We start from the raw sequence: 12,479 nt of genomic DNA, 5'->3' as shown, positions 1-12,479 counted from the left end.
TACACAAAGATAGCTGAATAAGAAATAAACAATCATATTTTGATAAAACAAAAACAAACAAACAAAAAAACAAGAGCACTGGTATACATTAAAGTACTTAACAGAAACCCTCTAGAATGCAGAAACCTAAGATGGACAGAAAGATAACAGAAGGCAACCCTTTCGATGCAGGCATCCTATAACCCAGTTAGGACCAGTTCAGAAGCAAGGAGAACTCCACCTTATGGGAGAAAAAGTAAGCAAGACACCAGCAACCACTACTTTGGACATCTACAGTTCTCACAACTAGGGATCACCATGGTCCTTACAGACAGATACTGAGCTTAATGGGGAGAGCTGTCTGAGGTCCATATAGCTGAGTTTCTCCAAAGAAGGTGACACTGTGCTCCACCTCCTGTGGCCCATGCAACTGCTGTGTCTATCTTGCAACAAGAACCATTGCTGTATTGTGTCCTGCTCTGGGAACAAAGGGTCCTGGAACCCTTCCGTCCCTGAAGATTAGCTGCCATTCCACAGCTCAAGTATCATTGCCTGCCATCCTCTAGCTGAGCTGCAGTTATACCTTACCCTGTGGGACCAAGCTGCCACTGAGGTACTCCATTTATCCCTCTAGTTACTGCTACACCCTGTCCTTCTGGGCCTAGGCTAAAACTGCACACTCCCTCCTAGGGAAATAGTGGTTTGCTGGAGCCACTTCAGATACCCCTCACCATTGCTGCTGCCCACTGCCCTGAGTTAAAATAGCATGCTACCCCACAAGGAAAAGGTACTTCAGTTGAGCCATCCCACCTACCTTTCCCTAGTTGCTGTTGTACCCTGCCTGCTTGGGACCTGAGCTGAAGTTGTGTTCTCCCTTGCCAGGAAATGGTGTCGTGATGAAGCTGCTTCACTTACACCTCCCAACCACTGTCGTGCCACGTCCACTGGAGCTTGAACTGATGCTACACATGACACCTTAGTGAAATGATGCCATGGTAGAACTAGTCTACCTACTCTCAGTCACTGCCTCGTATGGCCTCTCCAGACCTGAGCTGAAGTTGTGCACTCTTAGATTAACAGTGTGTTGCCTGTCCAAAACAATCACAGCACCCAGATACATCAGTTCCCAGGGAATCAGTGCCTTGGCCAAACAAAACAGCTACACACTACAGCTGAGCAAATATGGCACCCCACATCCCATTGAAACAGCACTGGCTGAGCAGAGACACTCAATACTATAAGCCAAACAACTCCCGTACTCTGCCTCCCTGGAACTGGTCTGACTCCCTAGAGACTGAGCTGCTGAGATACCAACCTCTTCAAGAAAAAGAGTCATTCTGGTGTTTCTCCCTGTACCCTAGGGCCCAAGTGACAGTTGCAATCCACCATTTTGGGGTCTTTGCTATTGCTACACTTGACCTCACCAACTATGTAGTACTTCCATCTCCCTTCATCCAAAGATTCAGAACCACTACTATGAAGTGCCTTATCCCCTGAAGCCTGAAAAAGCTAAATAGAGGCTATTCTACTGCATTTAATAGAAATCAGAGCCACAACATCCCTCCCAACTGGAAAAATAAGATCTATTCTCAGTTGACAGTCTTTTCCTGTGAAAGCACTCCATAAAAGTTTGGAAGAGGTAATTGTTTACCCAGATGAACAGAAATCAATACAGGTAAACAGATACATGAAAAAGCAAGGAAACATGATACCAACCAAGGAGCACAATAACTCTGGGAACTGACTCCAAAGAAATAGAAATTTATGTATTGCCTGAGAAAGCATTAAAAAAAAAAAAAAAACTATCTTAACAAAATTCAGCAAGACACAAGGAAATACAGACAATTCAATAAGACCAGAGAAATAATTCAATAGGACCAGAGAAACAATCTATGATCTAATTGAGAAATTATTTATTTATTTATTTATTTATTTATTTATTTATTTTCAGAGAGTGTTTTATTCATGTGTTTTTTTTTTTTTTGTTTTTGTTTTCCTAAAGGGCTTGTGTGCTTGCTGGAGAGACAGAGAAACAGAAAGTGAGAAATCACCTCCATGCTGGGGATGGCCATGCCACAATCCCTTCTCCTCTATTCTCCTCTTGGGATTTGGGGAATGTATGCACATGAGCCTAAGCCACAGATCTGGGACTCAAATCACATTCAACTATGTGGGAGTACCAGCGACATAATCATTATCCCATCTGCTGGTCTCAATCTAATTGAGAAATTTAATAAAGAGATAAATATTAAAAAAATAAACAACACAGATCTTGGAGCTAAAGAATTCAATGAATGAAATAAAAATACAATAAAGCGCTTCAACAGCAGACCAGATAGAGCAGAAGAAAGAATCTCTCAACCTGAAGAAGAGTTTTTGAACTCGCCTAGTCAGAGAAAAAATAAAAAGAAGAAGAAGAAGTCAGGCCACAAGACCTATGACACCTTTAAGCAAGGTAATTTCACATTATGGGAGTCCAAGAAGGAAAAGAAACAAAGATAGGGACAGAGAAATTGTTTAAATAAATAATTGCCCTAAACTTCCCAAGTCTTGAAAGAGATAGGAACATTTAGATATAAAAAGCTCAAAGTTTTCCAAATGGATTCAACCTAAAGAAGTCCTCATCAAGAAATAGATTCTAATTCAACTGTCAAAAGTCAATGTGAGAATTTTCAAAACAGCAAAAGAAAAGTGTCAAGTCACATATAAGAGAATTTCTATTAGACTGACACAAACACTGCAGAAATAAGAAGGGCATGATATATTCAAAGTGCAGAAAGAAAAAAAGTTTCCAGCCAAGAATACTATACTCACCAAAACCGTCCCTCAGAATGGAAGGAGAAATACAGGATTTCCCAAACAAGCAAAAACTGAAGGAATTCATCACCATTAGACCAGCCTTGTAAGAAATGTTTAAGGGAGTCCTACACTTGAAAGCAAAAGAATAGTAAATGCTATTATGAAATAAGTGAAAGTATAAAACTCACTGGTAGGGCAGATACACAAATAAGAAAAGAGATGGGCTGGACAGTGGCACAGTGGTAGGAGGACACTCTGCAAGGTTGACCCACATGAAAAAGTTCTGGGTTGGCATTGAGACTTCCTGGACATGCTGGACATTCATGTGCCCATGATCTAGACCTGGATGAAGCTGGGGGTAGATTATGGCATGGTGACCCTCTTGGAGTGACTGCCTCTCTGTCTCTTTTGCTCATGAAAGAAAGAAACTTACAAAAAATAAAAAAGAGAGAGAAGAGAAAGATTTTAAATTTTATCACTACAGAGAACCACCAAGCCACCAAAGGACTAAGATAAACAGTAAAAGAAGAATAAAAGACTAAATTTCCCAATCAAAAGACATACACTAAGGGGCTAGAGAGTGGATTGGTGGCAAAATAAGATGACTTTCTGTGAGGCTGACCCAGATGTGAAAGTTCTGGGTTCATGCCCTGGAAGTATCCTTATGTATGCTAGGCATGTGATCTAAGACCCATGTAGATCGCAGCACCAAGACCTCCTGGGGGGTGCTGTTTCTTTCTCTCTGTCTCTCGCTCACTCATGAAATAAATCAATAAAACTACATATATGCTAAATGGATAAAAATGAAAATCCAATATTTTATTGGTATTTATCAATAAACTATGTGTGTGTGTGTGTATACATGTATGCTAAATGGATTTTAAAAACCCAACTATACGCTACTTATGACAAAGTTCACTGAAAAAGACATATAGACTGATATTGAAAGGATGAAAAACAATAGTCCACATAAACAGAAACCAAAAGTGAGCAAGAGTATCTCTATTTACACCAGAAAAAACAAACTTTAAGTTGGGGCCAGCAGGTGGCATGGTGTTTAAGGTGCTGGATTCCCACATGGCTGTGTTTCAAGTTCTAGACCTGAAAGCTTGAAATCATGCCGGGCACATGTATACGTGGTCCAAAATCCCAAGAGGAGAGTGGAGGAGGAGGCCCCAACTTGGGAATGATTTCTCACTCCTCTCCCCCTCTTTTAATCTCTCTCAGGTGAGTGCACGTATCCTATGGCAGAAACCTAAAAGGAAAAAAAAAGAAAAAGAAAAAACTTTAAGTCAAAAGCAATAAAAAGACAACATAATAATTGTAAATATATGGGCATTTCAAAAGTTTGTGGAAAAATGGACTTAAAGTGTAAGTAAGTTAGTTTATTTGGTGCAAAAAATATTTGAAATCCATACATAGTTTTTTCATAACACTCATTTTTTCATGAATGTTTTGAAAACCCCTTGTATACACACTCAACTCTGGAAGACCCCAATTTATAAAGCAAATATTACTAGATCTAATGAGAGAGAGAGAGAGTTCAAAATAATAGTTGAAAAATTAAACACCTCACTTTCAATAATTAACAGATGACCCAGACAAAACATGAACAAAGAAATATCAGACTCAATTTGACATGGTGAGGATGCAAAAAAGAAGAACTCTTTTACACTTTTGGTGAGAATATAAATTAGCATGGCCATTATGGACAACAGAATGGAGACTTCCTAAAAAAACTAAAATAGAATTACTATATGACCAAGAAATCTCACTACTGGGATATCCAAAGGAAAGTGATCCAAATCAGTATGGTGAAGAGATATCTGTACTTCTATGTTTACTGCAGTACTATTAACAACAGCCAACATACGGAATAAATCTAGATGTCCACTGAGAGATGACTGGATAAAGAAAATGTGGTATATATTCACAATGGAATATTATTCAGCCATGAAAAATGTAATTCTATCATTTGCAGGAACACATATGAACTTGTAGGGCATTATGTTAACTAAAATAAGCCAGACACAGATGACGAAAAACATGTTCTCAGTCAAATGTGGAAGCTAAACAAAGTTAGACTAGAACTATTAAAGGCTGGGAAGGGTAAGGGGAGAGGATACTGAAGATTTGATTGATAGGTACAAAAACACAGAGGCTCAGCAATAGTAGTGCAAGCAGGAAGGTGCCACTGCATGATGGCTGAGGCCACATGGAAGACCCAAATTTGGTCCCCAACCCAACCTAAATGGGCCAGATGTAAAGCCTGCACCTGTGGTCTTAAAAGGGTGGCTGGAGTAGGAGAACAGAAACATGAGGAGACCCATCAGAAATATTTCCTACTTCCCCAAACTCTCTTCTCTCACTTAAAAAAAATTAAATAGGAGTACTATGTTCTAGTTTTCTGTATCAAAATGGTTTAAAAAAATACATTTTATTTTTCATAATCTCAATAGCTAGAAAATGGCCAGCTGCAATAGCATAGCAGTAACACAGCATTCAGTTGATGCTAAGGTGACATGGAAAGGTCCTGTGTTCACATCTTGAGGTCTCCTGGAGCACACTGGCCAAGTGTACATGTGTCCATGATCCTGGCTGGTTGAAGTTGGAGGTGGATCATGAATGAAGATCCTATTGGTATTGTGCCCCTCTTGCTCTCTTTCTCTCACTCATAAAATATATACTTAAAAATAATAGCTGTAAGAGAAGATTTTAAATGTTCCCAACACAAAGAAATAATAAATGTTTGTTGTGGGGCCAGTAGGTGATGTGGTGAAGTCACTGGACTCCCACATGGTCAACCACTGTTTGAGTCTCAGGACTGGTGGCTTGAAAATCATGTCAGGTATGTGTGTGTATACCCCAAATCCCAAGAGAAGAATGGAGGGGAAGGGACTGTGGAGTGGCCAACCCCTTTTGGGGGAGTGATTTCTCATTTTCTCTCTATTTCTGTCTCTCTCCAGCAAGCACATATGCCCTATGGCAAAAACTTATCAATCAATCGAAGTTTATTGTGATGTTTATGCTAATTACCCTGATTTGATTATTATAAATTATATACATTTATTGAAACAGCATAAACCAAGCTGGAGTATGAACGAGAGGCATTGCATGGCCCCACTTAATACATACCAAATGTCTGGATTCTATGGCAGAAACTGAAAGGCTGGAAGGTACAGAAGCATGGAGAGCAACTGTGGAAACTAGAGACAGTGTGAAAGGAGGGTGAGCAATGGGGGGTGGGCGGCCGGAAATCTGAGAGGGTGGAGCAAACATTTAATGGACATAAAAAAAGGAAAATTATCTGTTGATGATAATGTGTAGGGTACTATCTTTGAGGGGAGAAATAGAAAAGGTATTCATGCTGGGAAAATTCATTTTCTATGCTGCAAAGATGTACAGTGATTTAAAGTATATGTAAAAAAGTACATAAATAATTACAATTGATATGTATTAACTAAAATATAATTAATATAAATTTCCCACTAATACAGAAATATTTGAATAGCTGTAAACATTGTTTTTGATACTGGTAAAATACTATAGCATTTAGGAAATTCCAATTACTTACTACCTGATAAATAAAGATGTAATGTTATGTTTCTTTTTTTTTTTTTAGAAAGGATTTTTGCTATAGGGCGCATGCATTCGCCAGACAGACAGAGAGAGACATAGAGACAGAAAGCAAGAAATCACCCCCCCCAGGGGGGATGGTCACGCCGCAATCCCTTCTCCTCCATTCTCCTCTCAGGATCTTGAGCACGCACGCACATGTGCCCTACGTGAGTTTTAAGCCACCAGGTCCGGGACGTGAACCACGGTCGACTACGTGGGAGTCCAGTGACATAGCCATTACGTTAACTGCTGGTTCCCGAGATGTAATGTTATGTTAAAATCATAACTAAGACAATGTAGTATTGGAAAAATGAAGTAAAACACAGAGCTGAGAAACAGACCCACACTTAAATTTTAACAAAAGTATTGTCATAAATGCAAATGATAGTTTTTTCAACAAATAGCACTTAGATATGTAGCTAAACATATGGAAAAAGAATGAATTGTGATCCATACACTTTACATCATATACCAAATGTAAGTTTCAAGTAGATTATAGACCTAAATATAGCAAGCAAAACTATAGCTTTTTGGGACCAGCAGGTGGCATAATGGCTATGTCACTGGAATCCCATGTAGTTGATCGCGGTTCGTCCTGAACCCAGTGACTTAAACTCATGCTGGGTGCGTGTGTGTGCATGCCCAAGATCCCAAGAGGACAATGGAGGAGAAGGGATTGTGGCGTGGCCATCCCCCTGTGGGGTGATTTCTCGCTTTCTGTCTCTCTCTCTTTGTCTTTCTGGCAAGCACACATGCCCTATAGCAAAAACCTCTCCAAAAACAAACAAAACAAAATAAAAAACACTACAGTTTCTTGAAGATAATATGGAATATCTTTATGATTTTAGGGGAAGAAAAGACTTTTTAAATGGGACACAAAAAACACTATGCAAATAAGAAATGAACAATGGAATTCTAGCCATCAAAGCAAGTGAGCAGGCTATCAAAAGCATTATAAGAGAGCCATAGAGTAGGAATATATATTCACAGTATGCATTCACAATACATGTAACTGACAAAGGGCTTACACCCAGAATATATAAAGAACTCACACCTTAGGGGACCAGTAGATAGCTTAGCAGTTATGTCACTGGACTCCCACATGGCCGACTACAAGTCCTGGACCTGGTGGCTTGAAAATCACGCATGTATGTGCGTGCCCAAGATCTCAGGAGATAAATGGAAGAGAAAGTTACAAGGTGTGGCCATTCCCCCTGGGGGGGGGGGCGGTAATTTCTCACTTTCCTTCTCACTGTCTCTGTCTCTGTCTGTCTCTCTCCAGAGAGTACATATACCCTAAGGCAAAAACTTAAAAAAATCTCATAAAAATAAATGCATCAGATACCTCAATAAAAATAATGAGTAAGATATTCAAGTAGATATCTCATGACAACATAAACATATACAAAGATCTTTATATATGTTTATATGGTTAATAAATTCATAAAAAAATATTCACTCATACTAGGGATCAGGAAACTACAAATTAAAAGTACAAGATGGCACCACAAATCCACCAGGAAAAACTGACAGTACCGTATGTTGGCAAGGACATGGAGCAATGGTATTACTCATACACTGCTGGCAGGAGTGGAACTGATTAATATCACTTTGGAAGCTTGTTACACAGACATATCACAGGACCAACAATTCCACTCCAAGGTACATACACAGCATAAAAGTGTTTAATGCACACCAATAGTCAGATAAAGGAATATTCATAGCAGCAATGGTCACAATAGCTCCAAACTGGAAACAACACAAATATTCATCAAGAGTTGATAGATAAATAAATTGTGATATATTTATAAGATGAACACATCAATGAAAAAGAACAAACTTCTGGTACATACAATGTGGATGAACCTTATAAACATAATAGTGAGCAGAATAATACACTTTATATGATTCCATTGACATTAAAAAACAAAACAAAACAAAAAAACAGGCAGACCCAGAGTGTTTAGGGATGCAAATCTGAGCTATTTTCATAAAAGTCAAGATAGTAATTAGTTTTAAGGGGATGAAAGGGCAGTGATTTGGAAGGAGCATAAAGAGGGCTTGTAGGACTAGCTCTATAATACAGTAGTAGTGCACTACTCAAGAGAAGCTGGGTTCCACATGATGACTGTGATTTGAATCCCTGACCCAGTCAGCCTAAATTGTGCCAGGCGCACACGTGAGTGCCCAAGATCCAACAGGCTGGAGGATTGGAGGAAGGTCATCGTGTTGTGACTAGATCTTGTGTGGGTGCTTGTCTTTCTTTTACATGCATGCACACATACTCTATCATCAATTAAGGAAAAAAAAAAGCTTATGAAGAGTGGTAATGTTATACATCTTAACCCAAGTGATAACTGCATAGCTGTTGACTGAGATAACCATTAAGCTATAAAACTTTGTTTTGTGTACTTTATATAGAATGTATGTTAAATCACACAATTAGAAAAATGTAAAGGGGGAAGGCATGATCAACTAATGTTCATGCTATAGAAAGCTGCTACAAGGTTTAGGAAGAAGAAGACTTACATAGAAATCATTAATTACCTTAATGAGTAGACTACAGGGGACTGGAGCACAAATGAAGCATGTTGAGCAAGAATGGGAGGTAAGAAATGAAGACAAGAATGTAGACAACTGATTAGAAAAGTCATGGTATGAAGGAGAGCAAGGATGTAGGGTGATAATTAGAAAGGAATGTAGGGTTGAGAGAATATATTTTGTAGTTTTTGCTTTAAGACGGAAGCTATTAAAGATTGCATTCTGTTGAGAATAAGCCAGTCAAGAATAAGAAAAAATAGAAAAGATAGAAGAAGTATGTGCAAGAGTGAAACCCTTGGAAAGACTTAGGACAAGAGCACACCATGTGGAGATTGACATTTAACATAAACAGGAGAAAGTGATGAACCTACAACACTCATGAACACAATATTGAGGGATTTTCTAATGTAGGAAACAGAAGAGAGGAGGAGGCATGCAGTCAGGGCAAGCAGAATGGGAGAAGGCAGCGGACTACGCCTTCTAAACTGGAAGCATTTCAGCAGATAGAGGATAAGGAGAAAACACTTTGGATAGGGAGGACTCCATGAACAAAAGCCAGTTCTTCAAAGATAAACTTAAGTGGGCAGTGAGTTTATGAAGTAGCAGCTAGTGATAGTTTGTTTGTAGATAACACTTGTAAGAGTGACAGAAGAGGGAGAAAGCACTCTGGAAAGGTAGTTTGAGGCAAATTGCAGATGACTTGCGAGACCAAGAACTATCCTATGGGTATTAAGTAGGTATTACATACTATTCAGATGAAAAAAGATAAGATACAAGTTACTTCATGTTTCAGATTTTTTTAACTCTTTCCTAAAGAGTAGAATAAAGCATGTATGTGAGACTGAGAGCAAGGAGCAAAAATGGGGCAGAAAGGGCTGTTTGAAAGCAATAACACTTGTAGAGGAAAATTAGAACTTGAACTGATTCATTCCATCTTCCCCTAGAACACTCTAGTTACAGTGTTAATCTTACTCTTTAATCATTGCTGATCAGCTCTGGCATGCCAAATTTAGTGCAAGGAGACTACAGTCAAGTTTGCAAGAAAGGAAAAAAAGATCTGTTACATAGATCAAAGGATTAAACAGTATCACTTGATCTTAAAATATAATTATTTCAGATTTTGGGGGAAATTAGGACAGTCAAAAGCAGCCATGAACAAGGGGGAACTTAGAAACTTAGAAAGTGAGGGACCAGCAGTTAGCGTAATGCCTATATCGCTGAACTCCCATGTAGTCGACCGTGGTTTGAGTCCTGGACCTGGTGGCTTAAAACTCACGCCAGGCACGTGTGCGTGCGTGCCCGCCCAAGATCCCGAGAGGAGAATGGAGAAGGGACTGTGGCATGGCCATCCTCCCTGGGGGTGATTTCTCCCTTTCTGTCTCTCTGTCTCTGTTTGGTGAGCACATGTGCCCTATAGCAAAAAAAAAAAAAGAAACTTAGAAAGTGACAAGTATGCCCAGGAAGATGCATGCTTATTAAATTCCTATGAAGATCTTCAGCTTTCATCTACAGCTGACCCCCTAAGCTCAGAGAGAGCCTAGCTAAAGGTGAAGGAACGCCGCAGCACAGAGCAATCTGCAAGGAATGCCGCAGCACAGAGCAATCTGCAAAGACTGGGAGAGGTAAGTGTTCTCTCCCTCTCCCCACCCTCACCCCTGGCCAACTGTCTTTCGCTCTCTCAGTGTTTTTGTTTGTTTGAGTTCATGGCATTCAAGAAAATCTATCAAACAGCTGAACATGAGTTAAGAGAACTAAGACTTTATCTCATTATACGGAGCAACAATCATTGCAAAAGAAGTTTGGAAAACTTAAAAAAAAAGGGGGGGGACACTTTGATAACCTTCAACAATAAAAAGACAGTAAATTCTGAGAAAGATGGAGTATCTGATTTCTAGAGTTACCACATTATGGTAGTGAATTGCTCAATTTTAGGAATGGCAACACAATTGCAGGGCATACAAAGAGGCAGGAAAACAAGGACAAACTTTCTTTGAGAAACCACTATGCAAAGACTTTAAACTACTGCCTTAACTACAAAGAACTAAGAGAAAAACATGGAAATAACAAAAGGAAATCTGGAAAACAAATTCTGAAATGAAACCACACAGAAATTTTGGAGCTAAAAAGTAGTAATGAAATGAAAAATTCACAAGAAGGACTCAAGAGCACATTTGAGCAGATAGAACAAACGATCAGTGAACATGAAGATGGGACAACAGAAATCATGAAGTCTGAGGAGCAGAAAGAAAAAAGAATGAAGAATTGCCACATGGTCCAGCAAACCTATTTCTGGGTATGTACCAAAAAAGTGAAAACGAGGACTCAGATACTTGTACACCAATGTTCACAGCACAATTATTTATTAACAGCCAAAAAGTCAAAATAACACAAAAATCCAGTAACAGAAGAGTGGTTAAACAAAATACGGTATATACCTATAATGCAGTATTATTCAGTCTTTAAAAAAAATTAAACTCTGTGTTTTACAACATGGATGGACCTTGAGAACACTATGTTAAGTAAAATATGCCTGACACAAATAGACAAATACCGTCTTATTCAATTTATGTGAGGTACTTACAATAACCAAACTCATAAAGACAGAAAATAGAACAGAAGTTATCAGGGGTTAGATAAGAGGAGAATGGAGAGTTTCTGTCTAGGATGATGAAAAAGTTCTGGAAATGGGAGTGCTGATGGCTGCACAAGCACAATGTTGTGAATGGACTTAATGCAGATAATCTGTACACTTAAAAACAGTTAAAATGGGGCCCAGTGACTGTGTATTATGCTAAGGTGCTGCTGTTTTGCAAGCTGAGGCCAGATGAGATAGCCTGGTTAGATTCTCAGCCCACTCAAAAAGCTAGGTGCGGGGGTAAACAACTGTTGTCCCAGCTACTTGGGAGGCTAAGGCAGGAGGATCATGACAGAGTGTGACTGTCTTTTAAAAAAATGTTAAAATAGGGGACCAGCAGTTAGCGTAATGGCTATGTCACTGGACTCCCACGTAGTCGACCACGGTTCGTGTCCTGGACCCAGTAGCTTAAAACTCACGACAGGCGCGTGCGCATGCGTGCCCAAAATCCTGAGAGGAGAAGGGAGGAGAAGGGATTCCGGCATGGCCATCCCCCCTGGGGGGTGATTTCTTGCTTTCTGTCTGTCTCTCTCTGTCTGTCTGGTGAGTGCACATGCCCTATAACAAAAACCTCTAAAAAAAATGTTAAAATAGTAACATTTGTGTTATATATATTTTACCAGAATAAAGAAAAATAAAAGAAAGAAAAAAGAAGCCGACACATAAGAGAAAAGCACTCAAGGCCAGCCAATGGCTTAGTGGTTAAGGGACCTGGATCCCACATGGCTGACTACATGGTTCAAGTCCCAGACCTAGTGGCTTGAAAAATACATTGATGTGGGACCAGCAGTTAGCGTAATGGCTATGTTGCTGGACTCCCATGTAGTCAACCATGGTTCAAGTCCCGGACTCGATGGCTTAAACTCCACGCCGGGCGCGTGTGCGTGCATGCCCAAAATCCCGAGAG

At 39.5% G+C, this 12,479-nt stretch overlaps 1 protein-coding gene across 4 annotated transcripts in view; it reads right to left on the bottom strand.

Annotated features, from left to right (window-relative positions):
• Positions 1-12,479, bottom strand: part of SDCCAG8 (SHH signaling and ciliogenesis regulator SDCCAG8) — a 294,004-nt gene that overhangs the window by 236,990 nt on the left and 44,535 nt on the right. The window lies entirely within an intron of this gene.

The sequence above is a fragment of the Tupaia chinensis genome, unplaced genomic scaffold (genome assembly GCF_000334495.1).
Source record: "Tupaia chinensis unplaced genomic scaffold, TupChi_1.0 Scaffold000532_1, whole genome shotgun sequence".
In the NCBI taxonomy this organism is placed as follows: domain Eukaryota; kingdom Metazoa; phylum Chordata; class Mammalia; order Scandentia; family Tupaiidae; genus Tupaia; species Tupaia belangeri.
This window is presented reverse-complemented; position numbering and strand designations above follow the sequence as displayed.